A 13,939-nucleotide genomic window follows, 5' to 3' on the forward strand; every position below is an offset into this window, starting at 1 on the left:
ATACCAAGGCCTCAAGAGTGCGGTTGGTCTCATCAGAGCTGCAACTGGTATGCTCGCTGATTTTCAGTCTCGTTAATGACACTTTTCATTTAGTTAAATGCCGACATTTTAAATTGCTTAGTGAAAGGTGGGGATATTTTAATTAGAGGTTCACACCAGAGGACTTGTAAGATTCTAGTTTTCTTCCAGTTCAGAATGGAAGAGAAATCAACTATTTTATTACCAAATTTAATGGAAACCTTACCAATTTTGCGCACATAGTTTTAGGGTTCCTGGGTTTAGAAATAACCACTACAGGCCCTGCTGTCCCAATCCTCAATTCTTCACAATAATAAACACAATCGCATAACATGTAGGTTGCAGGAGGGTTTTTCTCTGGGTGCAGGGGGATACAAGACTATAAATGTATTTCATTAATCAACCTGTCCTGATTATCTTTCAGGTTAAGGTTACATAATTGAACAAGCCCTCATACGATCTCGCAGTGATGTCCTCAGGAAGCGGTCTACGGACGGACCCAGAGTGTGTAGGCCAGGCTGGGTGAAGGTCCAACTGAAGAGGAAATATTAGCCTGCTGACCATATTTCAGAAGGATAGGATATAACCGCGGACAAATTCTGGAGCCAAATCGGAAAGTCGTTAGGGCAGGAAGCCGACATAAGGGCTAGCAGGCCGGAGATCACTATAATCTGCAAAGATATAATGAAATCACGAAGAAGGAGGAGGTCGCGAACCTCCTTCCTCCCAGCGTTGGAGAAGCAGTTTAATCTAGCCGGACTACAATAGTCAGAGGTGAAAACGCTGAGGAAAGCCTACGGAGGAACACAAACCGCCATCTTCGGCCAACCAGTAGAGAACGCACTCAAACTGTTAGCAGAAAGGAGAGTGAGAATAGGCTGGGCTATGTGTCGTCTTAGGGACAGGTGGCGGTAAAGCGGTACCTTAAATGCCTTGGGTTCGGTCATATTGCGAAGGTATGCACTAGTCTAAATGGCAGGTCGAAGCAAATGAGGTTGATACAAATCAACCACTGCAAGGCGGCGCAGGATCTACTCTCGCAAACTATCCGCGAGAAAAACATCGATTTGGTCATATCGAAACTACAGTGGTAGCATTTGGGTCAAAGACCAAACGACCCAAACAGTGCTATAGGCTTGTGGAGAACAAGCCTTCGAGGAAATAATGGAGCACCCGGAGGAGGGCTTGACCAGAGCAAAGGTGAAAGGCGTCCACATCTACAGCTACTGTGCTCCACCCAACACTACACTCGCGGAGTATGAGCAGACGCTTGTCGCTCTGGTTTTATATGTAAAAGGACGTTGGCCGACCATAATGGTAGGCGATTTTAATGCGTTGCCTCTTGAATGGGAAGAGGCCTGACATATGTGAGTGCCACGTTAGCAAGTAGAGTCGCTTCGTATGCCAGTCAAATCACCCGATGGGTGACTGGCGATTGCTCCCCCGCCTCAACCTCAACTACTGGTGGAACAACGAAATCGCAAGCTTGCGCCCCGCATGTTTCTGGGCAAGGAGACTTTGCCAGAGCTTCAGGAGAAAGCTCGGTGGGGACGGTCCAGAGGAGGTACACAGGCAAGTGCGTGGCTACCTAAAATAAGCCATTCGGAGGAGCAAAAAGAACTGCTTCAAACAGCTGAGTGACCACGCCGGCATAAACCCCTGGGGTGAGGCCTGCAAAGTGGTAATAAAAAGACTGCGAAGATCGTCCCAGGTGACCTGTCCCCGCCTCGTGAAATGAATTGTTATCACTCTGTTCCCTCACCACGAAAATAGGGAAAGGCAAACCGTTGTCCAGCTAAATGAGGGTATAATACCTCCAGTAACTGTAGATGAGCTGCGGGAAATATGTGGTAGGATCGGTGACAACAAGGCCCCAGGTTTAGATGGTGTCCCCAACCGAGCTTTGAAACTGGAAGTGAAGGCTAGAGCCGACCTTTTCGCCAAAACCTTCAATGTGTGCCTAAAGAAGAAATATTCCCTGCCCAGTGGAAAAAGCAAAAGTTGGTGTTGCTTCCGTAACCTGGCAAGCCACCTGGAAACCCAGCATCGTATCGTCCTATCTGCCTGCTGGATACATTGGAGAAGATTATGAGAAGAATCATTCACAACAGACTTCTGCTCATCGTCGAAGCCAGCAATGGCTTGTTGGAACGCCAGTTTGGTTTCCGACGTTCCCACTCTACGGTGGACGCAATTACGATGGTGGTTTCGGTGGAAGTCAAAAACGCATTCAACTCAACCAAATGGAATAGAATTAAAGGGGGGGATATTTACCGAATTTGGTGGAAAACTACCTCTCAGAGAGGATGAAGGCCCCAAAGAGTATATTGCCATACCCGGGGTCGAATATCACGTATAATAGGGTGTTTGCCCTTCCCGTTCCAGAGGGGACTACGATTGTCGGCTTTGCTGATGACCTAGCTGTGGTTGTTGCAGCAAAACACTCAGAAGATGTAGAGGTCTACGCGACGGAAACAGTGAGAACGGTGAAGTCCTCGCTAGAAAGAGCCGGGCTGACCTTGGTGGACGCGAAAACAGAAGTGGTCTTAATAACCAACCGCAAGAAAAATAACACAGTGAAAGTGGAGGTTGGTGAATATACGGTCGTATCAAAGCCGGTTATCAAACACCTGGAGGTAATAATTGACACCAAATTGACCTTTAGGGAACACCTAGAATATGCATGCCAAAAGGCAGCCAGTGCCACCCCAGCACTTGCAAAAATGTTGCCGAATATTGGTGTGCCAAAACACTCTCTGAGGTTGGTGCGCTTCATCCTGCTCTACTCGTCATCTGTGCGGGCAGAGGCGCTTGCAAACTCTCAGAGACGGCTGATGGCTTTGAGGGTTTGCAGCGCTTTTAGAGCCACATCAGATGAGGCAGCATTGGTGGTGGCAGGCATGATCCCTGTCGACATTCTGTCGAAAGAAATGAGTATTTTGTACCATGCAACACGTATGGAAGGGCACGCAGCGCGTAGAAATGCGGCAAGGTCAGAGTCGCATCATCTCTGGTAACGACGTGTCTTTCTAAGATTTTCCACCTCCGTGCACGAACAAAAAACAAAATATTTCAGAAGGGAATTCCGGAACAACAGCCCGGAAATCATATTCCATGAACTGGGAAACTAGCTAATAGGAGCCCATGGGAAGATGGAAGCACACGTCGGTGGCTGCGTAACCAATGGGGAAATTGGTTTCAAGTAAGTAGCACTTTCAGTTTTAAATATGACTTTTAACCTGATGGCTGTACTAGCCAGGCCAAGGAAATTTTTCCGGATTACTCATAATATTAAGTCAAATTCAAACGTCTGACCAAGACAAATTCAAACTCAAATTTTACGAACACAAAACCCACGACCATAGAGGTAGAAACCGTTTTGATACCAGTCGTATTATCGGAGGACAAACTGTTGACATCCAATCAGGAGAGCGTTATCATCGAGGGTAGTACAGTCATTCCAGACTGCACTGCTACCTGGAACAAATCGAAAGAACTTCGGCAAGTGTTTTGGCAGACGGACTAGCGATTTTTATTTTGAAAACCACTGCCGTTGAACTGGACATAGCGAAAACCATCCACAGTACTCGTACCCCAAAATCATGAACGTCAGGTGTCCCGCAAGGAACAAGGGATGACAACAATGTCGGCCACTGGAAGCCGACGAAGAAGTGGACACCCGCTGGAGTCCTGCTCAAGAACTAGTATCAAAAAGCCATCTATCTTCTTATTCCGAGGAATGAGTAGGCCGGTCCTGTCGACGAGCGAGATAGAAAGATCCTTGCTAAAAACCTGAATTCTGTAGAGGAGTATAATAATAAATGGCTGGGAAACTAGCAGAATTCGAAACCTACCGTTTTCAAGCGCAGTCAATCTGAGGATGAGGTCGAACAATAAAATGGAAGGAGCACAGTGTTCAAAGGCTTGGAGGCTAAGCAGTCTCTGCAAACAGTATCCGCAACGGATGACCAACGAAGCACGTTCTCTGAAACCCTTCAGCAATTCTTCCGAAACTTGCTCTCTAGTTTGTCGCTAAGATCAGAGATGCCTGCAAGTGCGTAAAACTTAAGCTTGTCCTATACGGCGAGATTGCTTGGTGGACGATAGTGTGCATCTAGTCGAAGACAATTTGTATAAATACCTTACCCTTAGCTCATTCAATCCTTACGTCTTCAAAACCTCAAAATTTGCATCCGTCAAGAGGGAGGAACACCAGGTCAACTTCTAAACTTTTTTACTTGGTATAAATGGATAGCGCTTCTAGGCATTGAACAAGGAGGACAATAAAGTGTGGTTCAAAGTTAGGAATGCAAATGTCAAAGAGTTCTCTTACACGAAATCGGGCGACGGCCTTAACTCAGTTCATGCCACCAATAACCTGTTATCGGAGTAGAAAATTGGCTCATGATCCCCTTATGCAAGCCGATCATGCTGAACGCAGATAAATCTGCAGCACTTGAAGTGCGTTTTAGCGAATGTGCCAGGTTTTCCCACGAGAGAAAGACATCAATGTTGCATTAATACAAGAGCCCTGGATTGGAGTAGGCCGAACCGTCGAAAGGCCCCAGGGTGCGTATTACAGTTGTTCAACAGCACAAGGGACACTAATCAGGACAGACCTAGAGAATGTTTCCTCGCCAGATAGAGCAACGCCTTTCTGCAACTTGGTCTGAGTTCAGATCAGACTTACATGCCCTAAGATCGATCAACTCCACCGGAAGAACTATAACATTTGAGGTCCATCATTGCAGCGAAGAAATCATGCCCTTTGGAGCGGCTCGGAAAACAACGAAAGAGGTGTATCTCTCTTTGGCTTTATTATTAACATAAACTAATCGATATGTCTACTTTGCTAGTTCGGAGAGTTCTGACGATTGGGAAGAGGTTCTTGATATCACCCTAGTTACTGGCAATGGGGCTTTCACGATGGAGAATTAGAGTGTTTGACTAAACATCCTTTTCAGATCACAGTTGGATAATTTTCGGTCTAAATCTCGCTGTAGAGGTCTCCAAACTTTTTAGACACCCCAGGTGGATCGACTGGAGGAGAAATAAATACAGGAAACCGTGGAAGGACTACATCTTGGCCATCAATTTGCCAAGAAGCACCAAGATTATTCGAAAAAATCAAAAATTGACTGACGGTTTCGTCCAGGGCAGAGGCAACTCATCAGACGCTGCCTCACCTCTGCGCTGAGAGCAGCGTGACCGAAAGTGCCAACAGGTGGAAAGACGCTCCCTTTTATCATCGCAAAAACACGACAAGTTTGCGAATTCTATTGGACTTAAAACGCCAGTCGTTGTAGTCTAAGCTAGACTAAGGCTAAACCTTCAGCCCCAGCCATGTGGGATTATCGGCAATCGGCAATAACCAGGAATCAAATCTGCTGGACTACAAACAGCTTTTCCGCAAATAAATCTCAGTATCCAGAGGGTCATGATCCAGAAAGAACAAAAACGAATTGTGACGTGCGAGGTCTATAGAGATTTCGTTCGCGAAGAGGGACGGGGGGTCATGGTTCTCATATTGAAAAGACATCCTTTTCCCATTCCTTCTCCAAATCTCAGCACGCCCATTTCCGAAGCAAATCTACACAAAAACCGGCCTTCACGAAGTGTTTAGCACTGTTGAGCGGTCACTACACTGCAAGCAATATCCCTCAGCTGTCTCCCTGAATATAGAGGGGGCATTGAATAACGTTATTGCACTGCATAAAGGACGCTCTAACCATGTATATCTTACGCATTGGATAGTATCGGTTGAGGTAGCCCTACGATGAGGGAGGTAACCCTAGGGTGAGTGCTGTAGCCTTATGGTGGCGCAATCTCTGGTGCTGATGCTGATGATAGTGGTGGATGAAATTTTACGGATATTGAGAGGGAGCGTAGTGAAGATGAAGGCGGTGGTGTTGGTGATATTAGTATCAGGGATGTTTGTCCCTGTTATGAGTGAAATCATGGAGGACGTAGACTGCAGGATATGGACTAAGCATAAATTCAATCGAAAAAGATCTGATGCTATTTACCACCAAAACAAGGGTATGCGGCTAAATAAAAACAAAAATTGGCTTCTTTTCCAATGAAAAGTATCTTGGAGTGATTTTGAATTTTAAGAGAACATAGAATTGAGGGTTGTGAAGGCGTGTACAGCCTTTTACGTATGCAAGAGGACCTTTATAAGGAAATTCTTTTCGGTTTAGAATGATTTTCTGGATGTATAATGCATCCCCGCGCTCCCTCATCCTAACGTACGGTCGGTGCAGCGGAAGAAAAACAATATAACCAATCTTAACAGGGTCCAAAAAAATTAACTATGCAGGTGCTACTGGGACCCTGCAGTACTGAAATGGAATTTGTTATTGCGCTGGTGGAAGATGCTACAGAACGCAATGATTTCAGCGGCGTTTTCTGCATCACGAAAGAATTTGTATGCCGTCGTCAACTTATCGATGCAGCTGACAGACACTTCGCCACGGTTCTTAACCTTAACCTTTTCTCGGCAAAAAGGGCTCTGTGAGATCGACTTACTTTCCTCGGTAAGACTAAGGCCAAAAACCGAAATGAAAACAAGGACTAGATCTAAATTTTTATGGTGACGATCCAACCCGGAGTAAACAGGCAACCCTGGGCTCATCGATGGAAAAAAACATGTTTAGACTCAGATTCTCCACTTTTCAAGTGAGAACCAATCCAATTGGGACCCAGTCCTTAATGGACGGGCCGAAGCTGGTTCTTTCTGTCAGTTAGTCCTAACCCCGGGCTTCAATCGACACCATCTGCCGGAGCAAAAGTCTTGCTCAAGGGGAAGCATCTGTCCTCGAAAAAACCCACCTTCGGGTAAACCTCTTTCGGGCAAATCGCCAGTGGGAAAATCGCAACCTACGGACTGTGCCAATGTTGAGCAGAAAGATGCTTCCGGGACAAGCGGTAGTGTTCCTGGACGATCCCAAATTTTCGACATGAAATGCAGCAAGGACGGCTCGGCTGGCAACGGTTTCATTTGCAACCAAGGCTATCGAAGGCGATGATTGGGTCTTGTATGACGACAACAAACTATCCAGTTTCGATGCCGGATATTCAGAAGGGCCTCATATAAAAACCATGGGTTGTGTTGGGAAGTCAGGGGCTTAAACTTCCGACATGCCGACCTGTTGTATGTCAATGGAATTTGTAGATCCCGCTCCTGCATTCTGGTATCGACCTATGTGACACCACAACGGCCAAACTAGCCCCAACAAGTCGACAGGGAAATAAAGAGATTCAATGGTGCTGTACTTATTTTCCCAATGGTGGACACGCAGTTCCCAGTGGAAGATTTATTAGAGCTATCCAATATGCCAAAAGTAAAGGCATGGGGGTAATAGCAAGAAATGATGTCAACGCTCCCCATACATGATGTGGATATTCCAATATCAACCCACGAGGAACGAGACTATTAGAGTATCTGGAAAGAACCTATTTGCAGATCTTTAATTCGGGCGATGAGCGCACTTTCTTCAATGAGGTCAGGCGAGGGGTCATCGACATCACCTGACATTGTGGCTTTTGTCGGAGAGGTAGAAAGTACTAAACGATATCACACTCTCGGATTCCAGGCGCGTTGATTTCGTAATGGGCATGGATCCACCTCATGTCACCCAATTTCGGAACGCGTGGGAGACAAACTGGGTGACGTGTAAAATAGAACTGAGCGCCCGAGTCCCGATTCTTGGGAGGCGCATCAAATTCATTACTAGAATTGAGAAGACAACCCAGATAATCAAAGCTAGCATGAGGGAAGTTTTCGAAGAAAGCTATTCACTCAAGGCGCCAAAGAAGGGTAAACATAATGGAATGACAAGGATGCTTCCACCGAGCTCTAAAGTCTGATTAAGCCGCTGTTTGAAATGGGTGGGAATTGACTCAGAAAGGTCTGAAGAAGGTCATAACTACGCTAAAGGATCACCATTCAGACGTTCTTGCGCAGAAACTGATTCTTTTGTGACGACCTCAAATTTGAGGTGAGTCCTTGCCAAAGAACGTAGTCAGTAGCTGAGGTATGTGCACGTATCGAGCGTGAGGTATACACAAAGCATGGTGAAACAGCAAATCATTTGTTTGAAGTGCACTTTACAGGCAGCATCGGAAATTCCAGTTCAGTGCTGACAGGGGCATGCAGCCCTCTATCGGGAGCCTTGACTGTGGCATGCAAGATAGTATTACTGGAGCAAACAAAATGGATATTAAAATCGTTCCATAGGGTCAAGTCCGCAGGTCCAGATGCACCATTCCTGCTTTAATTATGTAAGGAATAGAATCTATATTGTGTATGCCTAGCATGCGCTTATATTCCAACTAACTGGCGCGATGTGAAGGTGATTTTTATTCCCAAACCAGGAAAACCCACCTACAAGGATGCAAAAAGTTTCCGACCGTGCTGACCAACTTCTTTTGTACTAAAAGGACTTGAAAGACTAGATCGGTTCATAAGAGATATATACGTCCGCGCGACTGGTCGTGATCAGCCAAAAAAAAGCGGTCCATAAATGGCTACGAGTCTTTTGGGAATACAGACGTAATAATTTTCACCGACGAGCCAGTCATGGAAAGCGCATCAGGTACAGAGGTGTCCTCGAAAAATTCGATTTTGGAACCGGCCCCACTTCTTGGAAAAATTACGACCACATAGACACATGAAACTTCATTGGTAACAGGAGAAGGCTTGCGACAAAAACGCGGAGTTGCATTATTCGAATCTGTTCCCCTAGTCGGTCAGCATTATCAGCACTAAACTCAAATGACATATGTATGAAACCAGTTCGTGTGGAGTTGTCACCATGTCCTACTGAAATTTGGCCGACTGAACAAAGCATTTCTATTCTAACACTCAAACATCACTGGTAATGAGAAGGCTAACAGTCTGGCTCGCCATGGTTCTATATCCACAATGATGAGGCCAGCATTAGCTTTTAGCATCGGGCCATCCTGTCAAGTCCCTTCTGAAGGGTTAAATTGCAAGGGTACATGTAGCCGCCAAATGGAGAAATTTGAACTCCCGCTGGCAGGCGATAACCTTTGTGAAAGAACCCGGGGCCTGTAGAGTGACATTTTTGTGGTCTTTTAAGAAGTGGGACATGAAAACCCTAGTAGGGCTTTCAACGGGATACTGCTGAAACTACCATGTGTAAAGTGCGGGTGGTGGTCTTACCCATATGAAACCAATGTGAGGTGGAGAATATGACCTCGAGTTCGCAGCTATCCGGATTCCTCAGATCTTAGACGAAGATGCCTCCGTATGGTTTTCTTTAACGAAGAACCTGCGCATTGACTGCCTCTGGAGAATGCTCTCAGCTTCGCAAAAGCCGCGGCGGAATGAATTGAATATCCGATTTTCGGAGATAGTCCAATGGACCTAACAAAAGACCTGAATCCTGGAAGCTGGGCTTCTCCCCCCTAAACTTAGATTAAGTTGAGACTATTCTCTGCTAATGATCTTTCTGTTTTGCTGTATGGGAGTAGCATATGAAAAGTAGTTACCACTTCAAAAGCTCCAATTCTTCGTCAATACTTGTATGTGGCGTGTCATCGGGTGATGCTGACCTGATACTATTTCGTACGAAGAACTTGGCCAGTTCACAGGCCAGTTATCCGCGGAGGAATTGATGAGAAAGCAGAAGTGGCAATGGATAGATGACACATTAAAAAGGGGCGACAATTCCCTAGTTGACTTTGCCATTCAGTAGAATCGACTCTTCCAAGGTGGCTACCATGCAGGTGGTTTGCTGCAAGAACTCAGAACGGTAGAGGTCTTGGAAAGAGTTGAAGCACATTTCAGTGAACGATGGCGCGTTGTATTGGTTGACGCGCTATGCCTCGTCAAAGGGTGAATGGCAACCAGCTGAATTCGAAAGGAACATCCTTCCGAGAGTGTTTTTTAGCCTGGGTGGACGATTTCGGCTCTCGTACAAGGACGAAATCTATGAACCGTATCGAGTCAGTACAGCTATGGATTAAATCAATCCCAAAATATTGTGTTGGGTAGGATACTCGATCCGACCAAATTACGAAGAGATTTCTGAAAATATCTTAACAATTTTTAAATTAATTCACTATAAAACAACTCAAGCCCCAACTCGAGTCCACTACATTGACTATTTCCCTCGATATCTCGTTGACCTCTTTCCGAATTTCGAACTTCACGAGAAAAGTCCTTATCGGGCTTCAAAAGTAATTTCCTATATTCACGTACCTTCCTCAATTTATAAATTTCACCAAGTTATTTCGGGGAACCGTATCCTGAAAAATAGAACAAAAAGGAAAAAAAATTCAATTTTTGTTTGGTGGTTGAAGTTTTTTTTGGATGAAAGAGCTGAGCAGGAAAATGGTATTCGGAAAATTCACTTCTACGTTCCACCGAATAATTGCACAATTATTTCCAACTGCAAAGTACATGAAACAAGAGGTCGTTCAGGATCTTGTACAATATATCCTTTGTTAACAACTAGCCTTGTTGGAATTCATTCATATTTTGCAGGAATCGGTGGAAGTTGGTTTTTAATAGTATTTGAATTGCGTTTACATTAAGGGTGGAATGGACCGAGTATTGGGAAATGCTTGAATTGGTATTTGGAGTATAAAAGTAGATCCGGACGGCATTGAATATAAAATATATACCAACGGTTTCATAATCCTATTTTTTTTTTTTATGGATTGAGGTGGAAATCTTAGAAAGACGCTGCTGCGCCAGGTTGCAGCAGTGTGTGGGATTCACACCCACTAAAACCACCCCCACTCTTCCGCCCCTCCCCGCAGGACCACCGTGAAGTATTACTTCACGGGGGAGGCTCTGGTTCACTATACCAGCTCGTCCATGTCACGTCTCCGTCGCGCCGCCTTCCGAGCTCGATCCAACTCCAGGAGTTTTGTCTGCCCCACGACTACTGCCTCATTTACCGCCATCCAGTTTTCCTCCAACATCTCTTCCACCAGGTTGGAGGGCTCGATGTCCGCCCCTAAGATGCTGTTCAACCTCCTTTTCTGCTGTAGAAATCTTGGACAATGGAACATAACGTGCTCCGGGTCCTCGGGTGTAACACCGCATTCGGGACAGTTGGGAGACTCGTCCAACTCGAAGCGATGCAAGTACTTCCTATAGCCGTGTCCCGTAAGGAACTGTGTCAGGTGGTAATTCAATTCTCCGTGCTTTCGATTGATTCATTTCACGATACACGGGATCAATGTATGGGTCCACCTGCCCTTGTCAGAGTTATCCCATCGTTGTTGCCACTTGCCACACAACTCTCTCCTGATGGCTTTTCGGAAACCCGCATTCACCTCGGCTGGATTTGCCTTCCGTTTTTCGTAGAGCCAGTGTGCCTCGCTCGCTAGAAGATCTATAGGGATCATTCCTGCGATAACACACACTGCCTCCGTCGACGCCGTCCTAAATGCGCTGCACACCCTTAGCGCAATTGGCCGGTATGCCGAACATATCTTCCTCCGGTTGACAGCGTGGTTCAACGCTCCCGCCCAGACAGGGGCCGCGTATAGCAGGATCGACCTCACCACTCCCGCGATGAGTAGCCTGCGACTATACTTCGGCCCTCCCACGTTAGGCATCATCCTTGCAAGGGATAAGCTGGCATTTGCTGCCTTCTCTCGCGCATAATCCAAGTGTCCCTTGAAACTCAGCTTGGCATCGATCATCACCCCCAGGTACTTGACAACCGATTTTGAGACGACCTCACGATTACCAACCTGGATGGTAACCGTATGGTTCTTCCTACGATTGGTAATGAGGACCGCCTCCGTCTTTTCGTCCGCCAGGTTCAGCTTGGCCATTCGTAACCATGACTTGATGGTATGAATGGCTTCATTTGCATAAAGCTCCACGTCCTCGGGATGCTTTGCAATTGCAACTACCGCCAAGTCGTCCGCAAAACCAATCAGCGTTGTCTCCTCCGGCACGCGAAGGCCAAGCACTCCGTCGTACATTATGTTCCACAGAAGCGGTCCCAATACAGAACCTTGAGGCACACCTGCTGTCACAATGTACTCTTTCGGCCCGTCGTCCGTCTCGTACCAGAGAAGTCTGTCCGAAAAGTAACTCTCGATGAGCCGAACCAAGTAGCTAGGAACACCCAGTTTGGCCAAAGCGTCCTTAATCCAGCCCCAGTTGGCTGAGTTAAAAGCATTTTTGACGTCCAGCGTCACCAGAGCACAGCATTTGCCCATGGCCATTGCATTTTGAGCCAATTCCACGACCTTTCCTACTGCATCGACCGTAGAACGCGCTCGCCGAAACCCATATTGCCGCTCTGAAAGATCACCCGCAAGCTCGATGAACGGGAGCAGCCTGTTGTATATCACCCTCTCCAACATCTTCCCCATGGTGTCTAAGAGACAAATAGGGCGATATGAAGAGGGCACGCCGGGTGGTTTTCGGGGCTTCGGTAGCAACACCAGCTTCTGCCTCTTCCACTGGGCGGGAAACACTCCTTCCGCCATGCACGATTCGAATGTGCTTGCGAACCACCTTGGTCTGGCCTTGACCGCCACCTTCAGAGCCCTGTTCGGAATTCCGTCCAATCCCGGAGCCTTGCTGTCCCCAATACGTCTGCAGATTTCCCAAAGTTCCTCTTCGGTAACATCAGGGATCGAGAAGACGTCCTGCTGAGCTGCCAGTTGGGGTTCTCTTTCGTCCTGCTCCTGCTGCGGGAAAAGGGTTGTAATTATTTGCAACAAGAGCCGTGGGCATGTCACTTGAGGTGATTTTCGCCCATGGATCTTCTTCATTACAACTTGGTAGGCTGTACCCCACGGATTCGTATTAGCCTCCATGCAGAGCTTCTGGTAGCATTCCCGCTTGCTTCTCCGAATGGCCTTCTTAAGGTTGCTTCGCAGATCCCTATATTCCTCCTCACGCTCCTGGTGCTCCGGTCTTCCCCTTGTCCTGTGGGAAAGTCTCCTCGCTCGGAGAGAAGAGGATCTCAAGGCAGCGATCTCCGTGTTCCACCAGTAGTTTGGCCTCTTGCCATGGTGCAAACGTCGTCGTGGCATCGTAGCGTCGCATGGTTCGGTTACACGCTGAGACAGCTGTATGACCCTTTCCACCGCTGTTCCATCCGGATCATGGGCTCCCTCCAATGCGGCCAGGAATGTCTCCTCGTCGAAAGCTCCGATAGACCGGCCAACCGCCTTAGCCTTTCCACCTCCAGAGCGTCGTTGACTGCTTCCCCGGTTCCCAATGTGGAGGAAGATGGCCTGGTGGTCACTGTGGGTGTAGTGCTCACTCACTTGCCAAGCCATCTCCCTCACCAGTGAAGTGCTAACAAATGTCAGGTCAACGATCGAACCCGACCCTCTTCCTTGAAAGGTGGGCACGCATCCAACGTTGGCCAGCACGATGTCCAGCTCCGCAAATGACTCCAACAAAATTTGACCTCTGGTGTTCGTCGATCGGCTTCCCCACTCCAGGGCCCACGCGTTGAAATCGCCCGCAATGATTTTAGGGCTGTGGTCTCTAGCGTCCAACACCAGACTGTCTAACATCTCCTCATATTGTGCTAAGGTTGCACTAGGAGGAGCGTAGCAGCTGTAAATATGGACACCGTTGACCTTCGTCCTTATAAAACCGGCTGCCGGGGGGGGCCATGACTTCCTGAATGGCCTGTCTTCCGCACGCCCAGATTGCGGCGTTGCCAGACGCATCCACCGCCCAAGTTGCACCGCCGTAGTTTCTGTACGGCTCGCAAATAACCGCGGCATCGACATTCAACTCTCGAATGGTTTGCGAGAGCAGGTCCTGAGCTGCCTCACAGTGATTGAGATTGATTTGTATCAATCTCATTTGCCTGTGCGGTTCAGCTCCCTCCTATATACCGGACATCTGCTGCTTCCCGCAATATGCCGGCCGTCCACGCCCTCTTTCCCACTACATAAC

The 13,939-nt window shown here is 47.2% G+C and overlaps 1 protein-coding gene across 3 annotated transcripts in view; it reads right to left on the reverse strand.

Annotated features, from left to right (window-relative positions):
* Positions 1 to 13,939, reverse strand: part of LOC119655513 (uncharacterized protein CG3556) — a 306,377-nt gene that overhangs the window by 183,881 nt on the left and 108,557 nt on the right. Inside the window, exon 2 of one of the 3 annotated variants that reach the window (XM_038061421.1) lies at positions 10,251 to 10,293. The exons of 1 other annotated variant lie outside the window; for it this stretch is intronic. The gene's annotated coding sequence lies outside the window, so the exon portion shown is untranslated. Of the gene's footprint in view, positions 1 to 10,246; positions 10,294 to 13,939 lie in introns of all 3 variants that reach the window. One more of the 3 variants, XM_038061420.1, reaches the window with a different exon arrangement.

This window comes from Hermetia illucens, chromosome 4 (genome assembly GCF_905115235.1).
Source record: "Hermetia illucens chromosome 4, iHerIll2.2.curated.20191125, whole genome shotgun sequence".
Taxonomy (NCBI): Eukaryota; Metazoa; Arthropoda; class Insecta; order Diptera; family Stratiomyidae; genus Hermetia; species Hermetia illucens.